The 18,721-nt window shown below is 43.1% G+C and overlaps 1 protein-coding gene across 2 annotated transcripts in view; it reads left to right on the top strand.

Annotated features, from left to right (window-relative positions):
* Positions 1 to 3,264: 3,264 nt before the first annotated feature.
* Positions 3,265 to 18,721, top strand: part of LOC140198036 (basic helix-loop-helix domain-containing protein USF3) — a 49,427-nt gene continuing 33,970 nt past the window's right edge. For both annotated transcript variants that reach the window (XR_011886089.1, XM_072258866.1), the window contains exon 1: positions 3,265 to 3,795. The gene's annotated coding sequence lies outside the window, so the exon portion shown is untranslated. The remainder of the gene's footprint in view (positions 3,796 to 18,721) is intronic.

Below are 18,721 nucleotides of genomic sequence, written 5' to 3'. Positions count from 1 at the left end.
TCTTCTGTGGTTGCTCTTCATTTTGTTGGTTGGAGCCACGTCCTGCCCTGTTCTCCTGGAATTGTCTGGCCACATTCTTACCTCTATGTTGGTTGCATGTGTGTATCTGTCATAAAAAAAATAATGGCTGCAGGCCTCATTGGAGTGCTTAATGGGTGAAAATGTTGTGACTACAAAAGACCTGTCGATTTATTTAATAAACAGGGCAGTAAGAAAGAGTTAAAAGAACAAAAATTAAAGAAATCTTTTGGGCAACATTGAATGATTTCTGAGCTTGGAGGTGTGGGAGGGAGCGAATGGGCTGCAGTGAAGAAACAATTCCTTGCATCCTTCCACAATCTTAACAATCTGTTTCATTTAAAACCTTGAACGATGAAAGTCAAGAAAAGTACAATTAATTAACAAAATCAATAGTAGTCACAGAGAAGGAACGTGTATCGCAAATTTCAAGGCCGTTGCAAGTTAGTGAAGTGAGGTGGTTAATATTAAAAGAAGCATTGATTTCTTAGTGTATAAAGCATGTAGGTTGTTTGGTGTTGGGCATGGAGTGGGTGGGGGGGGCTGTTACCATTAATTATCCCCACTCTCCACTTTGAGCTGATATGGCTGCATGTCAATTACTGTTACTGTGACAGACAGCTGTCAGAATCTCTAATCTCATTATTCTCTTCAATCAGCTGCCTGTCCTCTCACCTTCAGGAAGACCATCAGGCTGCATAAATTACATGGATCACTGGAACCACACCTACAATATTATAAGTAGGTCTGGCTTCCAAATGTTAGGAAGGATATTTTGACAGAGGGTGGAGTAGTGTTAACCAGATTGTTTACTGAGATGGGTGTGGGGGGGGGGGTCCCTTAAGGAGAAAGGCTGATCAGACTGGGCCTATAATCAAGTTTGCCAGCAGGAGAATGACCTCATTGAAACATACAATATTCTCACATGGCAGTTACAGTTCATGCTTCCTCTGGCTAGAGTGGGTGGACCCAGAGGTCACAGTTTCAAAGCAAGGAGCTGGTCCTCAGGACTAAATTAAGAAATTTCTTTGCCCAGAGGGTAGTGAATCTTTAGAATTTCTATACAAGGCTGCAATAGGCTCAGTTACTGAGAATGTTCAAGACCAGACAATAGTAGAATTAAGTATATGGAGAATTTAAGTAGAATCAAGGATATGGAGTGAGTGCAAGCAACTTGGGCAGAGGTAAAATATAAAGTTTGGTGTTACTAAATGGTGGAGCTGGCACATAGGACAGAATAGTTTTCAGTTCTTAGCCCTTGACTGCTCCTTTTTGTTCTCTGAATGTATTTGTGTTGCATTTTACTATAGCTTTGCTGACAAATCTTGGTTCTCAAGTTTCAAGTTAGAGTGTCTCTCTCTGACCTGGTTTCAAACAGCAGTTGAATGTGACCACTCATCTCATGCTGGCCATTAGGAGGAATTCTCCATTTGGCACTACCTTTCCATCTGGATCTACATAAACACACGAGATTCTGCAAATGCTGAAAATCCAGAGTAACATATTCAAAATGCTGGAGGAACTCAGCAAGTCGGGCAACTTCTCTGGAGAGGAATCATCTTGGCCCAAAATGTTGACTGTTTATTATTCTCCTTAGATGCTGCTTGACCTGCTGAGTTCCTCTAGCATTTTGTATGTGTGTTCCTCTGGAACTATAACAGTTTCCTTTTGAGAGTACCTGTTGAATATCCTACCACTGCCCTTTCAAGATTCAATATTTTTTCCTGTCTGTTTATCTTATCTCAAAAAGGGCAGTGAATTTCTGGAATTCTCTGCCCCAGACAGTTGTGGAGACCAGATCATTAGATATTTTGACAATGGAGACAGGGAAATTAAGCATTGATAAGTTGAGAATTATGGGAAAATGGCACAGCAGAGATGAAGCCAGTGTAGATTAGCCATGATATTGGATGACAGGGTTGCCTCGAGAGGCTAAGTAGCCTACTCCTGTTTTCTTGTGTTTTTATGTCATTTATCTTCAATTTGTTCTCGTGTTTCATTCTGCTACCAGAAATGATCACTTAATTTACTGTATCAAAACTCTTCATTACCTTAAATTCTTGTATTAATTCTTGTTAGTGGTCTTAAAATTGGAATTGCTTTATTATTGTGAACAGTGAAAAGCTGCAGATTGTACATCTGCCCCAGGAGGTGCAATGCTTGTCCCAAGTCCTGAATCACTGAAGGATGCTCAACAGCTGTGGCAGGGCTCGAGTATCATCACCTCTCACAGAGTGAAACCAAGCGACATTGATGGCAAGGCTTCACTTCCAGATGAAATCAATGCCCTTAATGCTTGCTTTGACTGTCAAAACAGGAAATCAAAGATCAAGTTGCACAATGAGGCATTGAAGCCAAGGACATAAAGCCCATTGATTAGTTTTGAGGGGATGATAGTATTGAATGCTGAGCTGTAGCCAATGAAAATGCAAATTTGCTGTCCAGATGTTCCAGGGCTGAGTCAAGATCCAGTGAAATGTCATCTGCTGTTGACCTGTTGTGACAGTAGGGAAATTCAGTTCTCAGGCAGGAGATGATGTGTTTCATCACCAACCTCTCAAGGCACAGTATGCAAACACCAATGCCCTTGAACAAAAAAGATGCCTACAAAAAGGTCATGAATACAGCCCAGTCCATCATGGGTAAAGCCCTCCCCACCATTGAGCAGATCTAGTTGGAGTGCTGTCACAGGAAAGCAGCATTCATTAACAAGGACCCATACCATCCTGGCCTTGCTCTCTTCTCGTTCTTGCCATCAGGAGGAAGGTACAGGAGCCTCAGGACCCACACCACCAGGCTCAGACTCCTGAACTAGAGGGAATAACTTCACTCAACCTCACTCACCCTATCACTGAACTTGCCACAACCTATGGATTAACTTTCAAAGACTTCATTCCATGTTCTTTATATTTATTTATTTATTATTGTTGTATTTGTACAGTTGTCTTTTTGCACATTCACTCTTTGAATCTGTCCTGTTCGGAGCAGTCTTCAGTGATTCTATTGTGTTTCTTGCATTTACTGTGAATGCCCGCGAGAAAATGAATCTCTAGGTTGTATATGGTGACATATGTACTTCGATAATAAATTTATTTTGAACTTTGAAGTCCCGCCTTCAGAGGGATGCGAAGTCAACGTAGTCAACCGATCAATCAACGTTCGTCACTGTTGCCCCGCCCCTTCTAGTGCAAACACTTCCGGCTCCCACTCAACCGAACTTGACCCATGGCTCCCGCCTATTGGCCCGTTGATGTCACCGCCGGCCCGGCGATAGGCCTGATCGCCATGACAACGGCGGGTAGCACGTTCGGCTGCATTGGGGCCTGATTCTGAGGGGGGGAAGGCCTGGGCCCGAGCCCCGAGTTTAAGTTAGAAGTTGCGGCCGTCTGGGAGTGAGAGCCTACCCCCCCTCGCCCCGCCCAGCCCACCGCCCCGGAACTCCTGCTGGGTCTGAACCTCCACCTTCCTTCACCCCATACCCGTCTCGGTGGGTTCCTGGGCAGGGTGGGTCTGGGGCTGGGCTGGGCAGGGCTGAGTTGAGGCCGAGGCCTGCGCTTGTCTCTGGGACGTCAGTGGGCCCAGTGTGTGTGTGGCAGATGAGGTGAAGAGACCAAGACCCTGGCCGGCCCAGCCTTGGAGCCTGAGCCCCCCTCCCCGTACCTGCCCTCTCACTCCTTCCCCACCATCCCCAAACACAGTGGGAGGCGATGTGGGCGCCGATGTCCGAGGCCACCTGGGAAGCTGCTGCACTGGACACTTCCCCCGCCGTACCCTGAGGTAAGGCAGGACTTTGGTGGAGGGCGGTGGGTGGGGGTTCAGTGATATCTCCACCTCACCTCAATCACCCACCTCTCAGGATTGTGCCCAGAACAGTAACCAGCTGTGTTTTGGAGAAGGTTGTAGATTGAAGCCTTTCTCCACAGAGGTGTTGTCTTGTGGATGAAACAGTGGTCTGTCTGCTGACTTGGCAGGTGTAAACGATTGTATTATAGTATTCAAAGAACAGGAAACTTGTGTTTAGTTTCTGTCTTATATTAGACTTTGCTACCACCTTTCTTGGCACATTTATTTCACTGATTTATTTGTGATAATCCTCTATAAAAATTGCTGCACTTTCCATGTATGGGAAGGATTATACCTTAAAAATATTTCATTAGCTCTCAAGTGTTTTGGGATGTTCTGAAAGACGACGAAAGTACAGTAGATATGCTTGTTCTGTTTTATTTTCCTCGGTGGTGTTGAAGTTACTTTGCCCTTCCAATGGTACAGTAACTGTTCGTTCAGTTTTCAAGATCATAATCTATAGCCCTCTCACCATAACGTCCTTATCTCCTTTACAAAGTTCCTTAAAATCTATCTCTGTCACGGAGCTCTCAACATAAATCTGAACTTTTCTTGTGGGCTGCTGTCAGATTTTCTCTGAAAGTTGCCTCGTAGGTACTGGACCTTGGGATGGTTTACTCTATTAAGTGTTTTTTAATGATAAAAAGAAAGATTGTCCAGGAATACTCATTTGGTCAGGCAGCATCTGTGGAATAAAGAATCAGCAAACTTTCAGAGTGCCAATTTTTTCATTAACGAGTTGATCTGCTGCTGATCTTTACATTATTTGTTGTTGCTAATTTCCAGCCTCTTGCTTCATCGTTGTGTTGTTGTAGTTATTACCCCTGGTAAAGTATGCTGGCCGCATCACACTGAGTAACATTGAGGTCTTGCTGTATTTATTCCAGCTTGCACAAGTGGGATTGATTTTTCTCACTCTCTGACTCCTTGAGTAGAGAGACAACTGCCGCCTTATTAGAAGTTGAAGAGTTGTGTGCTTTTTGATGCACCAATGAGGCAGAGTTGTATCGGCGTCACTGACAACAATCATAATGCTAAGCTTAAGAGAGGCCACTTAGCCCTATGGGTCTGCTCTAATATCCAACAACATTAAGCTGATCATCCTTTCCTTTTTTCTCCCATTGGCATTAACTTACTTATCACCTCGAATAATGACCTGCCCTCTGTTGTCTTTGTGGTAGAGAATTCTACAGGCTCATTATAGTCTGGGCCTGAGGCTGTGACCCCTGGATCTGGAATCTCCACCTACTGGGTACATCACACCTGTATCTTACCTGTTTCTCTTAGGGGCATTGGGGAGATGGGGTGGAAGTACATATCTACCAAAGGAGGTGTAAGGTACTGCTTCCTTCCATTAGCCTGAAGGTCACCCTTGAGCAAGGTGTAGCACCTGCTTAGCCCCCCCCCCCACCATTCCAGGGTCACGTGAAGCCATGGGAGTAGGTGGTGGATGGTCGTATGAGCAGCTGGTGCATATCACAAGTCCTGGTTATGCAACCACTGACACCAGGCAGACAACCTCTGAGGAGTATTGCTAATGACTAGGGGTCACCATCTCGTAAAGACACAGCCAGTAAGAAGGCAATGGCAAACCACTTGCAGACCATGGTCGTCTATGTCATATGACATGGCACATAACAAACAAATAAGGCATACCTCATTCTTCTGTTGTCATGAATAATCCAAGACACTTTGTCCTGCAGCCATAGGAGGTACAAACCTTGCCCTTACACCAACTCCCTACAACCTTCCAGAGATTCACCTGTACCTCCATCCTCGTCCATTCCATTTGGTGCTCTCGCTGTGGAATCCTGGAGGTTCACTCCTGCAACTTTCATCATCCATTTCCTTGTATTTTCTTAACATTCTTGAGGAATTTCACAGACCATTAACCATCCTTGATGTAGCAACCTTCAAATATCTGTTAATTTCGTGCACACTGTTTTTCCATTCTGTGATGGCTGTTTTTTACCCACTGACTACCATAATGGACAGGAATGAACAACTTTTAATTCATGAATATACACTTTAGATATCTTCCACTGCCTATGTACTGTCAAACCATTTAGCTAATTTGTGCCTCATATCTTTGTAGTTTCTTTGTTCAGATTCAGGGCCTCAAATTCCATTACTTCACTCTTAAGGAAGAATTCTGTCATGTTCTGTCACTTTGCTCTCAATAACCCCACACTAAGAAATTGTTAATTATTCCCCTGTTTCATAGCATCCAGTTTAGGATTGCCTGCTATCTAGTCAGTCTTCAAAGTAAAAAGTACCAAAATAATCAGTTTAAAGTAAATGTATTATCAAAGTACATATAAGTTACCAAAGAAATACAATAGAATCAATGAGAAACTACACACAAAAACTGACAAACCAAAGTGCAAAAGAAGACAGATTGTGCAAATACATGAAAAACTAATAATAACAGAGTGAGTGAGGCCTCCATTGGTCAGAGCTGACCGTGATTATTGTGTCCTAGCTGTCTAGATACGCAAGTCTGGGTAGTATGATGTGGAGAGCAAGAGCAAGCTGTTGCGCGTGTAGCAAGCTCCCCCTTGTCACTCAACTGATGAACCCAAGGTGCGGCAGAGACCGACACAGTTTGGAACCAGCAGCGTCGCAGCAGTTGCTAGTTAGCATTGAACTCCATGTAGGACTGCCTTAGGAACTCCAGCACCGGATGTTTCCCTTGGGGTTTATTCCCAAAGCCTTCCCTGTGAGTGGGAGTAGCCGCAAGGCAGTGGAGATTTGAGATCAGAGTTTTCCTTCTAGATGAACTGCCAACCATGGTTAACAAGCCCCATCTGCCTGAAGCGACTGGTTTTAAGGAGACAGTAAACCGTCTTTGCCCCTTCTCCTGTCAGTAGGAATGTTTCCACTGGGCTTAGTAGCTAAGCCACATGTGAAGGCCAGGCGCTGGACTTGGTTGTCAGAGGCACGTGCTATTGGGAGCATTTAATATTTAGTGAGAACTTGTTTCCATTGCCACCCCCAGCTAAGGAACCAAATAATAATAAACAAGTAAATAACTAATAGTGGGAACATGACTTGTAGAGACCTTGAAAGTGAGACCATGTGTTGTAGAATCAGTTCAGCATTAAACTGAGTGAAGTTATCCACGCTGTTAACTACCAGAAGTCAGTTGGTTGAATGGTAATAACTGTTCCTGAACTTGGAGAACTTCTTTCTGATGGCAGCAGTGAGAAGAGAACACAGCCTTGGATGGTGGGGGTCCCTGATGGTGGATACTGCTTTCTTGTGCCAACGCTCCTTGCAGATGAGCTTAATGGTGGGGAGTGCTTTTACTGTGATGCAACAGAAGAGGATTATTCCATGTTGCCAAATACAAAATAGTACTTTCTGAACCAAATCAAAATATTATTAATGTTGGTAATCATTGAAAAGCTGAAGGAAGTTCATTTTGGTATGGCAAAATGTAAAACAAACTCAGAAGAAGCTGGAGATAATCACTGGTTCAGGCTGCACCTGTGGAGTGAGACAGAGTCAACATTTCAGATCTGAACCCCAGAGATTCTGTAGATGCTGGAAACCCGGAGTAAACACACACAAAATGTTGGAGAAACTCAGGTCAGGCAGCATCTATGGAAAAGAATAAACAGTTGATGTTTCAGGTTGAGACTCTTCCACCTTCTGTGCTATTCCTTGCCCTCAGTTTGGAAAGTCTAATCACGTGGCAGTACTTCTACTCTCTCTGTATATGCAGAGAGAGAAGACTGCAGCACCAGTAGTGAGGACCAGGAAGAGATGGACAAGGGCGGCACAGGAACACTTAGAGGACTGCTTTGAATTGGTGGGCTCTACTGTATTCAGGAGTTCATCTTCAAATCTGGATGAGTATTCCACAGTTACTACTGACTTCATTAAGTCCTGTGTGGTTGAGCGTATGCCTACAAAAACTTGCTGTACATTACCAAACCAAAAGCTGTGGATGAACCAGGAGGTTCGTCATCTGCTAAGGGCTAGATCTGTGGCATTTAACAAGAAAACCAGGTATGACTTGTGTTGCGCTATTTCAAGGGCAAAGAGACAATTCCGAGTGAGGTTGGAGGCAACATTGGATGCTTGACAACTCTGGCAGGGTTTGCAAGACATTACTTCATACAAAGTGAAACCCAATAGCATGAGTGTCAGCGATGCTTCACTACCAGATGAGCTCAACGCCTTCTTTGCCTGCTTTGAAAAGGAGAATATAACTAGAGCTGTGAATATCCCTGCTGTGATCTCTGCCTTGGAGGCTGATGTCAGGCTGTCTTTAAGGAGGGTGAGCCCTTGCAAGGTGGCAGGCCCTGATGGAGTACCTGGTAAGGCTCTTAAAACTGCTGCCAACCAACTGGCAGAAGTATTCAAAGACATTTTCAACCTCTCACTGCTACGGTTGAAAGTTCCCACCTGCTTCAAAAAGCAACAATTATCCAACTGCCTAAGAAGAATAATGTAGGCTGCCTTAATGACTATCACCTAGTAGCACTCACATCTATGATAATGAAATGCTTTGAGAGGTTGGCCATGGCTAGAATGAACTCCTGCCTCAGCAAGAACCTGGACCCACTGCAATTTGCCTATCACCACAGTAGGTCTACGGCAGACACAATCTCATTGGCTCTTCACACGGCCTAAGATCACCTGAACAATACAAATCCTGTGTCAGGATGCTGTTCATCAACTGTAGCTCAGCATTTAACACCATCATTCCCACAATCCTGATTGAGAAGCTGCAGATCCTGGGCCTCTGTACCTCCCTCTGCAATTGGATCCTCGACTTCCTAACCGGAAGACCACAATCTGTGCGGATTGGTGATAACACCTCCTCCTTTCTGATGGTCAACACTGACACAGCTCAGGGATATGTGCTGAGCCCACTGCTCTACTCTCTTTATACCCATGACTGTGTGGCTAGGTATAGCTGAAATACCATCTATAAATTTGCTGATGAGAGAGCCATTGTTGGTAGAATCTCAGATGGAGATGAGAGGGTGTACAAGAGTGAGATATACCAGCTAGTTGAGTGGTGTTGCAGCAATAACCTTGCACTCAATGTCAGTAAGACCAAAGAGCTGAAGGGTAAGACAAGGGAACTCAAACCAATCCTCATAGAGGGATCAGAAGTGGAGACAGTGAACAATTTGAAGTTCCTGGGTGGCAAGATCTCTGAGGATCTAACCTGGTCCCAACTTATCAATGCAGCTATAAAGAAAGCATGACGTTGGCTATATTTCATTAGGAGTTTGAAGAGATTTGGTTTATCAACTGAAACGCTTGAAAACTTCTATAGATGTACTATGGAGAGCATTCTGACAGGCTGCATCACTGTCTAGTGCGGCGGGGGTGGAGGTGGGGAAGAGGCTACTGCACAGGACTGAAAGAAGCTACAGAAAGTCATAAAATTAGTCACCTCCATCTTGGGTACTAGGCTCCGTAGTACCCAAGACACTTTCAAGAAGTGGTGCCTCAGAAAGGCAACGTCCGTTATTAAGGACCCCCATCGCCCAGGGCATTCCCTCTTCTGATTGTTACTGTCAGGAAGGAGGTACAGTAATCTGAAGGCACACACTCAATGATTCAGGAACAGTTTCTTTCACCTCTGCCCTGCACATTGAACCCATGAACATTACCTCACTTTTTTTTAATATATTAGTTCTGTTTTTGCACTATCTTTAATCTACTTAATAAAGAAACACACACACACTTCTTTCTATATTTATTATGTATTGCGTTGTACTACTGCTGCTAAGTTAACAAATTTCACGACACATACTGGTGATAATAAATCTGATTCTGATCATGATTTTCAGATCTAAGCCATGTTTTAGGTTCAGCACAGATATTATTGGACCTCTGCAGTTTTTTCGATGGGATTGGGCCCAGTATTTGTTTGATCATTTTGTTCACTGATAAGATGGTCGGTAACTGGATAACATTTTTAGGATAATCAGTTTAGGTTTCATTTTGTCTGAGTTCTTAACATTGTTGTGATCTATTAATAGACATCTGATTATAGATATCTTCTAATTGTATTACTGTTTAAATTGTAGAGGACATCCAAGGACTAGACAGGGCCATGCAGGCCCAACTACACTCCCACTCCTCTTCCATAGCCACTACTGTTTTTGGATGAGAAAATAGCTAATTTGTCTTGAATCCTATTTTCTGAATTACTCTTTACTCATAATTTGTCAGTGTGGGTTTTGAGATTTACAACAAACTTCCAATGTCAGTAGCTGCTTAGGAATTTGGGGTTTGTGAACGCATATTTGAAAAGAAGAAATTTGTATGGTAATGGAAAAAAGGCAGAGCAGTTGGATGAGTTGGATAGCTGTTTCATTGCCAGCACAGGAGCAGTGGGACAAATAGATGCCTTCTATAAGAGAAGCATCATCTGAAAAACGCTTTGTTCTTCTGCTGACCACACTATTAATAAACCTTTTGGTTTTATACTATGTCAGTTATCTCCAGTAAGGAACATAATTAAGAATTTTGTTGTTCATTTTCCAGATACTTTTGATCATCTTATAAAATTTTCCAAGTAATCCAATTCCCCTCCCCTGCTTTTGGAGTACTGACTGCATGGTTGGTTCCTGTTCTTCCGATCTTAATGTACGTTTGTTGCAGACCTCTGAATTGTAGTCAAAGTTTGGCATTTCCTGTTATGTAACCAATTCACTATTTCAACCGATATGTCAGTCCATGGCCTCTACTGCTGCGATGAGGCCACACTCAGATTGGAGGAGCAACACGTTATATTCCGTCTGGGTAGCCTCTAGCCTGATGGCATGAACATCAATTTCTTGAACTTCCGGTAACAGCCCCTCCATCCTCTCCTTTATTGTTCGCCATTCCTGTTTCCCCCTCTCAGCTTATTTCCTTACCTGCCCATCACCTCCCTCGGGTGCTCCTCCCCCTTCCCTTTCTTCCATGATCTTCTGTTGTCTCCTATCAGATTCCCCCTTCTCCAGCCCTTTATCTCTTTCACCAGTCAACTTCCCAGATCTTTACTTCACTTCTTCCTCCCCTCCAGCACCTTACTCTGACTTCTCCTCATTCTTTGCACAATCTTAGCCTGAAACATCGACTGTTTACTCTTTTCCATAGATGCTGCCTGGCCTACTGAGTTCCATGCAATGGATCCCATTGAACCATGCAGTGTTCCAGGAGAGTGATAAACACAAGGAGTTCTGCAAATGCTGGAAATTCAGAGTAACGTACACAAGTGCTATTTCTGCTCAGCGGGTCAGGGAGCATCCTTGGAGAGAAATAGAGTTGACTCTTCAGGTCAAGACCCTCGGCAGGATCAGTACAGCAGGGAAACTGCCTCTTCAGCCCATCTATCAATGCAACTTGAACTTCTGCTTAAGTCTCACCTATTTCACATAGACCATATCCCTCCAAACTCTTCCCATCCATATACCTATCCAAAGTTCTCTTTGAAGATGCTGAGAGATTATTTCCCTTGGCTTGATAGTCACCACCCCCCCCCCCCCGGAGCAGTGGAAGTTTTTAATGGGACGGTGGGGGGGGGGGTTGCTCAGTAGCAAGGGGAACACCTGAGGGATTACAGGCTTAATTTACAAATTGAATTACTTATTATAAGTATTTGATCTTAAGTGTCTCACAATTAATTACAATGATCACATAATCACCTCATTCTCTGGCTAACGCACTGCTCTTTTGGACTTTGCTCAAAGTGTGTTATAGCTGTTGATGATGTGTTTGGCATATCATGAGAAATCTGGAGCGAAGAAATCGTGTCATTTCTGGGCCTGGTCTGCATATTATTGTCATTCACTACGTAATACAGTGTTAGTCAGTACGATTCCCATACTGTAATCATGCGGTTCCAGTGAATGAGGGTATGGTGTTGAGCGGGGTAAAGTTCAGAATCTGCTCTTTTGAATGGTCTCGACCACATTTCTCGAGCCTATGGCCCAACCAAGATATTGTTGCCCCTCATTATGTATCTTCAGGCAGAGAGTCGGGTATTGCCTTAGCTATGACAACTTCATAACTTTCCCTTTTATTGATTGCAGCCCTTGAGGTTGGACTTAAACAAGAGGTAATGACTGTGGACATTAATCCATAACGAAAATGGCAGAAGCTGACCAAACGAAAAATGAAATTGCTCATTAATAAATCTGGAAAGCCCCATACAGTTGGAGAAAAAGTGATTCTGCTAGCAGTAAGGGAATTTCTGAGCATGGTTTTGCATTAGTCACCAGGCCGAATAATTGAAGCAATTCTGCTCAGAGACAACTCTGTTCCTAGACAATAGATGAAGTGTTTGAGAATGTGGAAGATATTGTGCATCAGAATTTGGACAACAGAATACTTAGAACAACAGAATTTGCTTTGCAGTTGGATGAGTCAACTTTGTCAGGCATTGAACCTTTGCTTCTTGGTTATGTTCACTTCATAAAAGATGAAAGCATGGTTCAAGAGTTTCTATTTGCAAGGAGTGTGGAGGCAGATTACAAAGTGGGAGTCAATATATCAGGTAGGTGAGCAACTTTTCAAAGAGAAGAACATTCCACTCACCAACATTCTTGTTGTGCAACAGAAAACTTGGAAAGGATGGTAGGGTACGGGTACCATGGTGTACAAAGGCTGTTGAAAATCTAGTCAAGAGGAAAAGAAAAGCTTACGGAAAGTTCAAAAAAACTAGGTAATGATAGAGATCTAGAAGATTGTAAGGCTAGCGAGAAGGAACTTAAGAATGAAATTAGAAGAGCCAGAAGGGTCCATGAGAAGACCTTGGCAAGCAGGATTAAAGAAAACCCCAAGACATTCTACAAGTACGTGAAGAGCAAGAGGATAAGACGTGAGAGAATAGGACTAATCAAGTGTGACAGTGGAAAGGTGTGTATGGAACCAGAAGAGATGGCTGAGATACTTAATGAATATGTTGCTTCAGTATTCACTACAGAAAAGGATCTTGGCGATTGTAGGGATGACTTACAGTGGATTGAAAAGCTTGAGCTTATAGACATTAAGAAAGAGAATGTGCTGGAGCTTTTGGAAAGCATCAAGTTGGATAAGTCACCGGGACCGGATGAGATGTACCCCAGGCGACTGTGGGAGGCGAGGGAGGAGATGGCTGAGCCTCTGGCAATGATCTTTGCATCATCAATGGGGATGGGAGAGGTTCCGGAGGATTGGAGGGTTGCAGATGTTGTTCCCTTATTCGAGAAAGGGAGTAGAGATAGCCCATGAAATTATAGACCAGTGAGCCTTACTTCAGTGGTTGGTAATGTTATGTACCCCTAGGGGTCATATTTTTTATGGACTGTATCTTTAAAAAGAGAGAGAGAATTGTTCAAAACCAGACACCTTGTTATTAAGAGAGAGAGAGGCGAAGACTGCTTTGAGATGGTGTTATGAGCCCCTAAGGTTCATATTTTCTGTAGACTGTCACTTTAAGGCACGAGAAAGAACTGAGACTAACTTTTGAGTTTCTGCTGAGTTCGGAGAGAGAGGGCACCGAGCAGCTCGTGGGTCGTCATTGTGACCGAGGGCGGCGTTATTTGATGGACAATCAATGTTATGGTTTCTCTGCAGCGTGTTTACTTTTTACAAGGACAGTTACAGACACAGAGAAACACATGCTCGGAGTCAAGATGGATTCAATCAATGAAAGACACCAGTGAGTGAGGTCCTGGTCTAAACTTTCAGCAGCCCAAAAAGGGGTGAGTTGAGATCGATCCTGAGTATTGATAAATGACTCTTACAAGTTTTCTGCAACTGGAACGAGTTTGCAGTGAGAGAGAAGGGAGGAGCTACTTGATGGACAGCTGGTGTTCAGCGTGGTGAGATAAACAGAAGTTCAGCCGATAGATTGATAGACACATGGTTTCGGACACTGGATGAGCTTTGTTGTGCCCACAGAAAGGTGGGATTTTGGAGTATTAGTCAGGAGAATCGATCAGTGGCTCTCGCAGTGTGGAGAAGGTGTGACTGGTGGGGAGTTATTCGTGTGTCCAACCCTCGCCTGGGTTGATAATTCCACCACAGAAGAACGGTCCCCTTTTGTGGTGATCACGTTCGGTGACTTTAAAGGAAGAGAAGAGTGGAGAGAAGGTTTGAAACAGAAGAAACCTAGTGACAAAGAGGTCACTGTTTGGACTCTCTCTCTAAGTAGTCTGTAAGGGTGAGTTTGATTCCATTCGAATACGAAGGTGTGGTTGTCGCATAGTTAATCCACAGGAGTGGGTTCTCTGGTAAGGGGAGTACATTGTGAATATCACTTTTGTGTTACCCTTATTTGGGTGTGGTAGTTCACTGAAGAAAGGCACCCCGTGGCAAATCACTGTTAGAGTTATTTCGTATGTCGTGGAACTGGATAAGTGGCTATCACAGTTGTGTGTTTGGGGTAACCTTGTGTGGAAACTACCTGTGTGTGATAATCCTTGCCTGGGTTGGTAGTTTTACCACTTGAAGAAGGTCCCCTTAGTGATAGACTACTGTTGGTGATAATCCCTACGTGGATTCTGTTGGAGTATCCTGTGGCCACACTTTGGGATGACCCGTAGCTGAATTCGGGTGTGGTACCACTTGTGTTGAAAGGATATTCGTTGAAGGTCACTGTTGGTGACACTTTGTGTATGGAGTGGAACAACTTCAGAGATAACCTACCACTATTGTTATTCTGTATTGCTGTCATAGAATCTGTGGAATATCGACATAATTGCCTTCTCATGACATTCGCCTTTGGATTACAAACATCTCACATTAATTAACCTGAATTAAATATCTCTCTCTCTCCATCACCATTCAACTCAATACCACGGACTGAACTGAACTTTACTCATCTTCGTAAGACAATCTATTTACCCCTAGACTTGAAGAAGCTTGGTTTTCATATATTTCCATATATATATATATATAAAAATCATTGCTAACCTGTTTGATTTATTGGCATTTATATTACTGTATTGCATAGTTACTAATAAATACCATTAGTTAATAGCAATACCGGATTCCAAAGTATTTTCAATCTCTGCTGGTTCTTTAACCTGTCACGGGGTACGTGACAGTAAGTTGATGGAAAAGATCCTGAGAGGCAGGATTTATGAACATTTGGAGAGGCATAATATGATTAGGGATAGTCAGCATGGCTTTGTCAAAGGCAGATCGTGCATTATGAGCCTGATTGAAGTTTTTGAGGATGTGACTAAACAAGTTGATGAAGATAGAGCAGTAGATGTAGTGTATATGGATTTCTGCAAGGCATTTGATAAGGCACCCCATACAAGGATTATTGAGAAAGTAAGGAGGCATTGTATCCAGGGGGACCTTGCTTTGTGGATCCAGAATTGGCTTGCCCACAGAATGCAAAGAGTGGTTGTAGATGGGTCATATTCTACATGGAGGTCGGTGACCAATGGTGTGCCTCGGGGATCTGTTCTGGGACCCCTTCTCTTCGTGATTTTTATAAATGACCTGGATTAGGAAGTGGAGGGATGGGTTAGTAAATTTGCTGATGACACATTGAGTGGGGATGTTGCGGATAGGTGTGGAGGGCTGTTAGAGGTTATAGCAGGACATTGACAGGATGCAAAACTGGGCTGAGAAGTGGCAGATGGAGTTCAACCCAGATAAGTGTGAGGTGGTTCATTTTGGTAGGTCAAATATGATGGCAGAATATGGTATTAATGGTAAGACTCTTGGCAGTGTGGAGGATCAGAGGGATCTTGGGGTCCCAGTCCATAGGACACTCAAAGCTGTGCAGATTGACTCTGTGGTTAAGAAGGCGTACGGTGCATTGGCCGCCTTCAACCGTGGGATTGAGTTTAAGGGCCGAAAGGTAATGTTGCAGCTATATAGGACTCTGGTCAGACCCCACTTGGAGTAATGTGCTCAGTTCTGGTCACCTCACTACAGGAAGGATGTGGAAACTATAGAAAGGGTGCAGAGGAGATTTACAAGGATGTTGCCTGGATTGGGGAACATGCCTTACAAGAATAGGTTGAGTGAACTTGACCTTTTCTCCTTGGAGCGACGGAGGATGAGAGGTGTCCTGAAAAAGGTGTATAAGATTATGAGAGGCATTGATCGTTTGGATAGCCAGAGGCTTTTTCCCAGGGCTGAAGTGGCTATCATGAGAGGGCACAGTTTTAAGGTGCTTGGAAGTAGATACAGAGGAGATGTCAGGGGTAATTTTTTTTTAATACGGAGAGTGGTGAGTGCGTAAAATGGGTTGCTGGCAACGATGGTGGAGGCAGATACAATAGGGTCTTTTAAGAGACTCCTGGATAGGTACATGGAGCTTAGAAAAATAGAGGACTATATGTAACCCTAGGTAATTTCTGAAGTAAGTACTTGTTTAGCACAGCATTGTGGGCCGAATGGCCTGTATTGTGCTGTAGTTTTTCTGTATTCCTATGTTTCTAGATGAGCCACCAATAATAAGACGCCACCGTGAGTTTACCAGCTGTGTGGTGAAAAAGGCACGACAGTGCCTCTTTCACATCAGACAGTTGAGGAAGTTTGGTGTGGGGCCCCAACTCATAAGAACTTTCTTCAGGGGCACAATTGAGAGCATCCTGACTGGCTGCATCACTGCCTGGTAAGGGAACTGTACTTCTCTCAATTGCAGATCTTTGCAGAGAGTGGTGCGGACAGCCCAGCACATCTGTAGTTGTGAACTTCCCATGATTCAGGACATTTGCAAAGACAGGTGTGAAAAAAGGGCCTGTAGGATCATTGGGGACCCAAGTCACCCCAACCACAATCTGTTCCAGCTGCTACCATCTGGGAAATGGTACCGCAGCATAGAAGCCAGGACCAACAGGCTCTGGAACAGCTTCTTCCGCCAGGCAATCAGACTGATTAATTTATGCTGATTTGAATGTATTCTATGTTACATTGACTGTTCTATTTATTATAAAGTAAATTAAATAACTATGATTGCACATAGCACATTTAGAGGGAGACGTAACGTAAAGATTTTTACTCCTCATGTGTGAAGGATGTAGGAAATAAAGTCAATTCATTCATTCATTCTTGAAAGTAGTTGTACCTGACATTTACCGTTCATTGTGTAATTCACAGACAACATCTTGTTGTGAAAAACTTTGGTGACCGGCCACACAAATCATTAAATACTGTTATCACAGCAAAAAATAAAATCAAGCCCATGTTCTCAATTTTTGAGAATTTTGGAACAAAAATTATGAATAGTTTGAATGCTTGCTGTTACACACAGAAGTGAGATGCTCTGAAAAGGAAACTGCCTGAGATGCTTTTATGCGCTTTTTAAAATGATAGAATCCTTTGAAGACTTGAATGCTTCATTTAGTAATCAACTCAAGCATATTAGACATTTGTCAGAATTATTCACAAAGTTTAATGAAATCAACCTTCAATTGTAAGGAAATGATGTGAATCTTATCAAAGTCAAATGAGTCGTCTCATTTCTGACCATTACAGTAAGTACAGCACTGGCTGACACAACCTTATCCAATTTCTGAGTCCCTCTGAGTTGGAAGAGAAAGAAAAAATACCAGATGTTGATCCCACATGGGTGAGCTGCATAAAGACATGTCATATTTCAGGATCTCCTCCGGATCCAAATTCCACATTGTGTAATAAATCCATTCCTGATTATTTTGTAATGAGGAATTAACAGGAAGCATGGAGGAAGAGCAAAATTACTTTGAGCTGAAGCTGAGGATTAAAAATTCATATCAAGACTTTTGGTTGCAGAAAGAAATCTTTGAACACGATTCTGCTCTGTGTGACACTATCCTGCCTTTGTAACATCATTAGGAAAGAAATGGCAGCACTTGTGACCCAGGCAGTTTGGCAATATTGTAGAAACAAATAAAATCTGCAATGTGCCAGAGTTGGAGAAGCATGGGCACAGTGGAGGCTGAGGAGTTGAAATAGATTAAAAAAAAAGAGAGGCTTGGTGAACTTTAAAAATAGGATGACATTTCAGAAATTGAGTTGTTTTGGATCAGGGGCTTATGAAGTAGAGCAACATTGGTTGTAAGACCTTAAGATAAAGGAGCAGAATCAGGCCATTTGGCCCATCAAGTTTGATCAACTATTTCATCACGGCTGATCAATTTCTCTCTCAGTTCCATTCTTCTGCCTTCTCCCTACATCCTTTCATGCACCGACTAATCAAGAACCTATCAACCTCTGCCTTAAGTATACCTAATGAAGGCCTCCACCGCCACCTGTGTCAATTAATTCCACAGATTCTCCACTCTGGCTAAAGAAATTTCACCTAATCTCCGTTCTAAGTGGACATCACTTTATTCGGAGGCTGTGTCCTTGGGGCTTACACTCCCCCACCATAGGAAACATCCTTTCCACATCCACTCTTTTGAGATATTTTAAGATTTGATAGGTTCCAATGAGATTCCTCCCCCCCCCACTATTCTTCTGAATTCCAGTAAGTACAGGCCCAGAGTCATGAAATGCTCCTCATTTAATATACCTTTCAATCCCAGAATCATTTTCATGAACCTCCTTTAAATCCTCTCCAATGTCAGTACATTCTTTCTTAGATAAGGGGCCCAAATTTACACACAATAGTCCAAGTGAGGCATCACCCGTGCTTTATAAAGCCTCAACATTACATACTTTTATATTTTAGTCCTCTCAAAATGAATGCTAACATTGAGTTTGCCTTCCTCACCACGGACTCAACCTGGAAATTAACCTTTAGGGCAGGAGGCTGCAACCCTTTTTGCACCGCGGACCGGTTTAATATTGACAATATTCTTGCGGACCAGCCGACCGGAATATGGGTGAAACTATAAGTCACTTATAAGTGGCTAATAATACACTCAATTTCGTTTCTAAAAGGGTTTATCTAAAGAATTTAATGTTAAAC

Source organism: Mobula birostris, chromosome 5, assembly GCF_030028105.1.
Source record: "Mobula birostris isolate sMobBir1 chromosome 5, sMobBir1.hap1, whole genome shotgun sequence".
NCBI classification, from domain to species: domain Eukaryota; kingdom Metazoa; phylum Chordata; class Chondrichthyes; order Myliobatiformes; family Myliobatidae; genus Mobula; species Mobula birostris.
The sequence above is the reverse complement of the archived record's forward strand: the minus strand, read 5'-3'. Positions and strand labels throughout refer to the sequence as shown.